Genomic DNA, 9,093 nt, shown 5'->3' with positions numbered 1-9,093 from the left:
TTATCTGTTCTGCATGATATAAAGAGAAATTGCCAGCTTTGACTTCAGGGAAAAGCTCTACCATTTGAGGCTTGGTACCTTTATAAAATTATTAGTTCAAGAAGATTCTGTTTCAAGTAAACTCACTCATAACATAAACAAACATGTTGCAGTGTTTTCCTTCTCACCTAAATAACACAGGTTTATTGCTTTAAAACATTTATACAACTTGCTCTTTGTGTTTGTTTAAACTCCACCACATATTTATGTCCAAGTATCTTCACACACGGCTCTGCTGAGTTTATATCCACTTTGTTGCATTATGAAAGGTAATTTATGTTTTATAGAATCAATATATTGGATAATTCTTATCCATTATCCTGAAATTAGATAAATAAGGATTGTTACTGAAAGATAATACATTTTAAATAAAGCCATCAGGAAGAGAATTTATCTTTAACAGAACATTGTGTTAAGGAATGGTAGATGGGTGAAACTTAGTTTGTAACAGCACTGAAATCAGATGCAAAAATTGGCTGGAGGGAGGTTGGAAATGGCTTTCAACGTTTCTTGTGAAAGCACAGAGATAATGCTCATTGACCATGGCAGATCTATGCTATTCTTTCCAGGGTGGCCCAACACCACCATCGAGACCAAACTCACTGACTGTGTGCAGCACTGTCAGGCACCCTCGGAATCACACAGGGACGCGACGTTTTCAAGTGTGCCCAGCAGCTTGGCAAGGCTGGTGTCTGCCTGCTGCGCCTGGGCTGGCTGCCTGCAGCCCGCCTGCCCGCCCGGCCCTGCAGCGGTGTGCGGCAATGGACTGCAGGCAGCTGCCGCTCAGGAACCGCACCAGACTCACACTGCCCTGGACACAGCCATTGTGGAGTTGCATAGACAGAACCTACAACAGCAAACAGTTATGGATATATACAGGAGTATCTCAATGAAAAAAAAAAAAATACGCAGGTACAAATGGGCTTATCGTTACTCCAAAATGGAGACTTATTAGCATCTGAGATGAATGCATTCTAGGAAGTCATAGAAAATTGTTCTAGAAAGACTAAGCTGATCATCAAGTTCGTCCCTCAGCCACACAGCAAGGATACTATGCCTTTCCTCACCAGTGTCCTTAAAGGCTTTTAGCACTGGAGACTGAAGTCTTCCTAAGTCAACTGTGCTGGGGTGTCACTATTATCATGGGAAAGCTTTTCTAATGTCTAACCTGAACTTTTTTTTTTTTTTTCTGCCATTTAGGCTTTTGTTTCTTTTCCTGTCCATCCTGGGCAGGATTTCGCTGCTTTCCCAGTATTCAATGCTCTAAGCAATACAATCCCATTTTGTTCATTCTTGCACAGAAATTCAAAGAACCCTCATGTAGCCCTCCTGAATTTTCCTAATCTCAGCAACAGCTTTCTTGAAGAATGTCTCCCAAAACTGGGGCCCAAAATATATTGCAGCCAAAGTTGCAAAGTAGAGAAAAAGGTTACTTCGCATATGTCCTCTAGCCTACACCTTCATTTAAACCTCTCAGCGTGATATCTTCCATTTTTTTTGTGACTGCATTAACAGTGTTGACTCATGTCCAGCTTGTGAGTCACTGAGACTCCCAGGTTCAGCATTAGTATTGCTTTATCATTTATTCCCCATCTTTTATTTTTGCAGTTGACGATTTCTGTTTGGAACAGCGTAGCACTTATTCCCATTGACCTGCATTTCTTTTCAGGCTGCTTTCCAAATTTGTACTACGCACTTACAGTCTCTCCCAGCTTGCAAGCATTGGCAAATTTAATAAGCACAGTCTCTTTTCCATCTTCCAAGTCACTGCTGAGAACAGCGAGCAGCACTTGTCTGGGACAGCCTGCTGCGGAATCCAGCATGATAAACTCTTCATTTTTCACTAGGAATCATTGAAGATTTCAATCTCAATATAGTTTCCAAACAGTCCTGCACTCGTCCTAGGGCAGTTTCACCTGGAGGACACTTCCTTCTGTGTGTGTTAAATGAGTCAATGGCCAAAGCGTTACTGGAGCCAAGACATTTGACTCCTACTGCTGCTTCTCCATTCGCACAGACAGTTACCTTTGACAGAGGGAAATTAGATTGTCTTGACAGAGTTTGTTCTCAATAAATCTATGATGTCTGTGAATCTTTGGGTTTTCCCATGCGCTTATACATAATGTGTTTGAAAATATTTTGGTATTTTTCCGTGAATTTTAATTAGGAGGTGCGATTTATGATTCCCCAGCTGCTAACTGCTTCACTTTTTTAGAATAGGGACTATGTTTCTTTTTGTTTCTTTTTTTTTTTTTTTTTTCACTTGGTACCCTTGTATACCAGTTTTTAAAGAGAACTCTTATGAGTTGTGGAACTGCTTCAGTTACTTCTGTAAATATCCTAGGATGCCAAAGTTCATCAGACCCAGCTGATACGAAAACTTCCTAATCCGTATTTTTCCTCTTCTAGGTTAAGACCTTATCCCTCCCTCACTGGTACTAATTATGTTAGGCACATGCTATTGCCGCTGATATTTTTAAAAGGGTGATGAAAAAAGCTAGTAAACATGCTGCCATTTGTTGATCTGTTCCAAGTGAAGCACTGAGACTTCCCTTAGATTTTTTTTTTTACAAGCAGTGTGTGGGTATACTGCCACACACTGATACAAAGAACAGACCCTATTCCAGGATATTCTGCTCTGGAAAATCTTTTAAATGCTCGGTTGGGCTGCTATTGTTCAGATTTCTTACAATGCAGATAATACAAAACATTTCCTTTTGTTCTGCAGTGCCTGAAGCAGTAACATTTTGAAAATCTCTTTGGCGCATCCTAACAAGAATCTTCATCTTGAACTGAGAACATCATTCAATAGGCACAATTTATATAATTTGAAAAAAGTGGCTTTATTTTAAGCTACATACACTTAATTGTATGGTCTTCAGGTTACAGACAAACAATTTTTCAGAGAAAATAAGCAAGCAGAAATTAGGAGATAATCTTTGCAGAGATCATGAATTTAATCACAGGATTGCTCACAAGAACACAGATGCTCAAGTAAGAGTCACGTGGAGGATGGAAACATACTCATCACTAGGCTAATGGCATCTTTAATTGCTGTCCTTACTTACAAATAAAATTGAATCAGTGGAGAGGATTACAATTTAGTTCTGTTTATAGCATGAACGAATCCTGATCATATTTTAGCTATTTTAAACAAGATAAGCTCCTAGGAGAATATATCGTATATTCTCCCATATTCTAGGAGATATATCCTATATTCTTCTATATATTGCAGAATGTAAACTGCACTTATATTCTGCCTGGGACAGGGAATGACTCAATTCGATCTATGTCCCTTGAATTCTACGTATATGTAGCGTTATGGGTTTAGTACGTGAGTGATCAAAGAAAAGTTAGCTTGGCTTGGACAAACCCCTTTCTATCTGACATCTGCCAACCAGTAACAGTAGAAATGGTGGGGTTATAACACAACCTGAGACTGCTTATTTCTACTGAGATGTATCCAACTCATTATGGAGTCTTATGCAAACATGTGAGCAAGCTATCAAATGATACTACTTCCCCAGATATTCCACAAGATCTTCAGCCTGCATGGAATTATGACTGGCCTTCAAGGCCAGATTCAGTAACAGATCTATTCCTCAAGTTTAGGTGCTTGATCTCAGGCGTAGACTTCATGATCCAATGCTACAGCAGAATTTGGAAGAGCAAGCAGAAAGGATCTGGAGAGTTGCATACTGAGCAGGAAGCTGTGTGCTATTTTCTAGGGAAGCAGTGGGGACAAGCTGGATCTTACGCTCTGCGTTGCAAGCAATTTTATTTTTTGCAGTCTGGGAGGATCTTCTGTCCACTCAGATTGCACAGCTCTGATTCTTCTTCGGAATGATACCACTTCTGCTTGTTCACTCAGAGAACAGAGCAGTGCTTCCTTTTTTATCTCGAGAGGTTCCTTGCAGAAATGTATTGGTGGTATCTCCTTTTCTGGTAAAGGCAGTTGCTCAGGAAGGAGGTATGGAAATATGTGTTATTCATCGTTTTTGCTTAAAATATCAGAGTGAAAGAGCTCAAGACTGATTTCCATATTCCCTGTGCTACAGAGTTGTTCTATCTTTATGCCTCTATCAGAAAAGCAGGGCAAATTATAACTAAAAACGTCAGGCATCTCCAGATGGTTAAAAAAATTCAAAATCACTGTTTTGGTGCTGGGTTTCGAATGAAGCCCAAGTTTTATTTTAGGTATCGAAGGCCTGGATCCTCAGAGCTTTATCTTCCTAAAACCCATTTGACTTCCATGGGAGTTTAATGCGAGTTAAGTGCCAAAATACTCTCATAAATCTGGGCAAGTGAAGTCTTTGATTTGCTCTGGCCCTCAGTTTCAAGCAGAAGACACTTGGCATTTTGCAAGATCACTGCTAGAACAGCAAGGTAGGGACAGAAATATGTGTTTTGCCTTCCTTATTCGATTACCTATTACAATTTTTCTTCAGTTATATGAGTTACGTGTTCTTCAGTTATACGAGAACACTCTGCATCTGAAACTTGACTGTTTCAATGTACCCTGGATTAGCCTAGGTTACTTGTTCCCTTCTGAGCTGTTTATGTGCTGTTCCCTTGTCTTTGCTGTCGGGCAAATGCTAAAAATAAGAATTTGCTTATCTAATTTGTATGGATCTTCACAGTGTATGTGATTTCACTGTCTCCTTTCCCCTCGAGCAGTGGACAGATTTTCCAGACCTTATGACTATGGACTATGCATTCATTGCTGTCATAAGTCAGAGGATTTTTCCTTTCAATACTGACATATCAAATTAAGAAACCCCAAATTTGTCAATAGGGAATAGTTAGAGATTACAGTTTCTGTTTGTTCTGATTAGGCTCTGGACCTACTAACTCCGACCTGATTATATTTATTTCCAGTCCTGGAAATCCAATTAACACCTTGTAAAATTGTTTACTGTAAGCATGCCTAAAAATGTGCTGATACCTATGAATTGATTTTTTGTTTTTCTTTAGATTAGATGAGTAAATTGTATTTGGTGTCAGATTAATAACTTGTATGACAGAAGAAGAATCAGGGTAAGCTTCCCTTTGTTGTCAGCCCCTATGCTAAAAGCTTTGCTAGAGATGCCATGTCAGAGAAAGATCAGGTTATTCTGCCTTCAAGCCTGTCCTGTCACTGCCCATTCTACCAAAACAGCTCAATATAAATTCCTGTTTGTCAACTGCAACATTGTTTTTGGAAAAAGGAACTGCAGCACAGAGGTCACCAACTGAGCTTTTTCTGGTATGGCTTGGATTTAATCAGAATAGGCACATATTTCGATTATCTCTATCAGGAATCAATAGAAAGTTCTAAAATGTAACCTCTGGATGTCAGTTTGAGACACAGAGATGGTTGTTTAAAGTTACACAGATGCAGGTCTTTATGTACCCTTGCACATAACCAAAACAGTTTAATTCCTGTTTTAAAAGGTTTAATATAAAATATTTTTCACAGTGGGAAGTGTGGTGGTCAATGCTGCTGTTTACAGTATTGACTATAGGTCTTAGGACTACCTTATCTATATATCTTCTCTTATTAACTCACACCAGTAAAAAAAGTTATATACCCTTAGAAGCTTACAGATGGGAGGGAGGATCAAAACCACACTTTCTCTGCTTTCCGTATGCATCATTCTTTTTTTGAGCAACAAAGTAGTAAGCTATACTGTGACAGTTTGGAACTTCTTTGTATCCTGGCTCCAGCTGTAGAATTGTTTTATCACTGAGCTGCTCAGCACAAGTGGAGTCAGCAAACGCAGCACAGCAGAGAAAAGAGAGGGGTCAGGTGGCAGTGCTGGCTTGCAAGGGCCACAGGCCTGGGATGGTCAGGGATGGCCGGAAGCTTCCCCAGGGCCAAAGAAGAGAAAGGAATTCCTTGTGAACATAATAAAATCAGCTGGAGGGCCAATCAAAACCAAAAGATATGGGCTATACAAGAGAAATAAACAAACTGTGATATGGAGGAGAAGATAATCAGGGCTGAGGGAAGAAGAGGGAGGATCCTGGAGGCCCCTAACATAAGCCGAAAGAGCATGCAAAAATCAGTGACAGTGCAGGTATTCTGGGCTTTTTTAGATCTGTATTGTTAAGTGATTTAAACATATGTGTGGACCTATTTACTTCCATGGTTATGGCCTCTCATGGTTGAATTTTTGCCTCTGGAGGAGCAGAACTGACACTGTGTTTGAATAACAAGCTTTTACTCAGCAGATGCACTCGAGATGTCACAAACGCCTCTGCACACACACATAAGGAGCCTACCTGGGCCAAAAGCAATTTAAGAGGACAGGAGCTTAACATACAGGGACTCAGTTTAGCACCCAGTTTAGTAACCAGCTGGCAAAACTCTTAGTCTGAGAGTAGATCTTTAGCCAGATTCTGACCCCAGTTGCACCAGTATGAATACAAATTTCCAAGACTCTGTTTGAACTTGTCCCTGAATTGATTGTCCCTGAAAACAGAATTTGGTCCTTCCTGTCCAATCTCAGTTTTATTCTAGGATAGGTCAGATTCCTTGAGGGAATAATGAGCATCTAAGACATCTGGCAAATCTCCTCTCTGACAACGATACAGTGGTAAAATAGGTCAGTGTAGTTTAGGGTTGCTTTTGAATCTATGAGACAAGAGACACAGGAGTCTTTTCTAATATAGAAACTGAATCCTAGGGACAGTGAGATCAGTTATTACAGAGGAGATGTAGAGAGATATGAGAGCTCTAAAAAAAGAAATTAAAATTATTTTAAGGCTGCAAAGCCAGAAAAAATTAAATTGAACAAACACTTCTAAGTAATTCAATACAGCGTTGGCTGCTATTTACAAGTGCTTGAAATTCCGATGAAACATATAGTATAGTACATATATGTTAGCATAGTATACAATAACTAGCTTACACACTTCTTCTGGACACATTAATGTACTAAAATGTAGGGACAACCAAACAAAAGTTAAAAAAGGAAGGAAACAAAGGAGGTAATTTTTTAAGATTAAGAATCATGTCCTGACGGTAACATTTGGAGTTGTTTGCAAGCAGATATAGCTTGTAGTATTTAAAACAAGGTAGGTAAAACACTATTCTTAACAACACGAGTTTTTCTCTTTAGCTGGAGAATTAAATTCTGGTTCCAGCAAAATTAGTGGCAACTTTTGGGATGATCTGAAATTATCCATAGCTTGCAAGAATAATTTCTGAAGGTGCATATGTCTAAAGGAAGGGTATAGCCTATTCACATGGCAGACCCAGCTATTTTTTAGAATCAGTTTAATGAAAAAGTACAAGAAAAATAACGAGTAGCTGGAATTAGGTCAAGGCCCACAACAGAATATTTAATTTGGCTTCAATGAAAGGGCCTGGATTTATCATTTGTTGTTAATCTAGGCACTCTGCTTGTCCTCATTTATCTTCCCTTTAGAGCTACTGAGAAGAGCTTCAGAAATACATTTCAGCACATTGTGGAAACAGTCTATGCTCACAGCTAGTAATGAAGAAATAATGTAATTAATTGCTGTTACGTAATGGCACTTGGCAAATTAATGCGGACTGCCACAGAGTAAATAAAAGCTAGTGCTATTTCTGGAATACCGCTTAGAAACATCTTGACCAAAGACCTGGAGCATCCAAACATTTGACTGATGTTTTTTTACACAGAAAACGACTGTTGGTTAAAGGTGTTGTAAGGAGGACTCTAGAGATTAAGAGCGCCTGTATCGCTGCTGAGTAAAGACAGTGCAGCCTGTGTACTGTACCCAGCTGCCCCTGTCACAGTCCTGCAGCTCCTTAGTTCCTGTCATCTCTGCTAAGCTGGCAAGGGCATTCTGTTAATTCCACCAGCTCCTGGGGATGAAGTGATGTGGTCTGAAATGAGACCACCCAGTGCGCTGCATAGGAAAGCATAAAGTCCAAAATACTACTTTCCACTGGGACTCATTCCCAGCCAGAGCCAGGAAGCTCTTGTGCATGGATATTAGGAATCACCTTTTGCAGTTAATAACCTGGGATGTTTTAATGTGTACTCCCTTCCTCCACAGTATAGGAATTTTAACCATAGCTACAGTCCGTAAGTCTACACAGTCTGTAACGGCCATGCAAGGACTGCTGAACAACTGGCAAGCAGACACGCGCTGGAGCATTTCCTCCGCAAGGCCTTACACCCACGAAGGCATGGTGTGTTGACAGAAAAACTGTAGTATCTGCGGTTGGTAAGGGAGGCTGCTCGGGCAGCGCTCGCTGTGAGAGGAGCTGTGGGTGGGATGAAATCAGGAAGGCTGCCAGGCTACCCTGTGACTCAGAGGGGGAACTCCCACCTACCTGGGGGGAACTCGGAGCCAACAGGCAGAAAAGCTGAGGCACAAACTGGGGGCGGCTTAATGGGCTTCCGTCACACCCTTTGGAGATCTGATGCTGTACTAGCACTGCCTGATGACATTAGCCAGCCCTTGCTTGTTACCATCTTTGTCCTAAAATCTAAATAAAATTAATCTTTTTATTTTTGTAAATAGGTCAACAAAACAATATCTCTATATCCTAATGACTAAGAGACGCGGGTAACCTCTTTGCCTTGGTTTGGGAAATTGTAGAGTAGATTAAATTATTTGTTGCTATTACTGCACACTTGCATCACAAACTAAATAGATGAAAGTATTTTGAGGGGATGGCTTTATTTTTTAATTAAGGCTCATATAACATTTCCAGTATATTATCTTTAAATTTTTCATCAGCCCATTTACATTGATTTTTAAATTCCTTCTTCCTTTCCCATTTGAATAACAAATCCCATATAACAAATTTAAACTGCTATTTATAAAATGCAATGGGTGAGATGGGGCTTTTGTGGATTACAAATTAAAGTTTATTCAGTTTTGAACCTTCATGTTTAACCAGTAATTGTTTCTTTCCTGTTAATCCTGTTGAGAACAGGAAACCAGCTGCATTGATAAGAGAAGCAATCGGGTAAATCTGATTTTACACTGGGGATGCACTAACCTGTAATTTGATGCCTGATTATTTGCTTTTGACTGCTTACTTCTTTATTGCTAGTATTTCCTTCCCTTCAG

This window comes from Vanellus vanellus (assembly GCF_965231255.1).
Source record: "Vanellus vanellus genome assembly, chromosome: 12".
Taxonomy (NCBI): domain Eukaryota; kingdom Metazoa; phylum Chordata; class Aves; order Charadriiformes; family Charadriidae; genus Vanellus; species Vanellus vanellus.
This window is presented reverse-complemented; position numbering follows the sequence as displayed.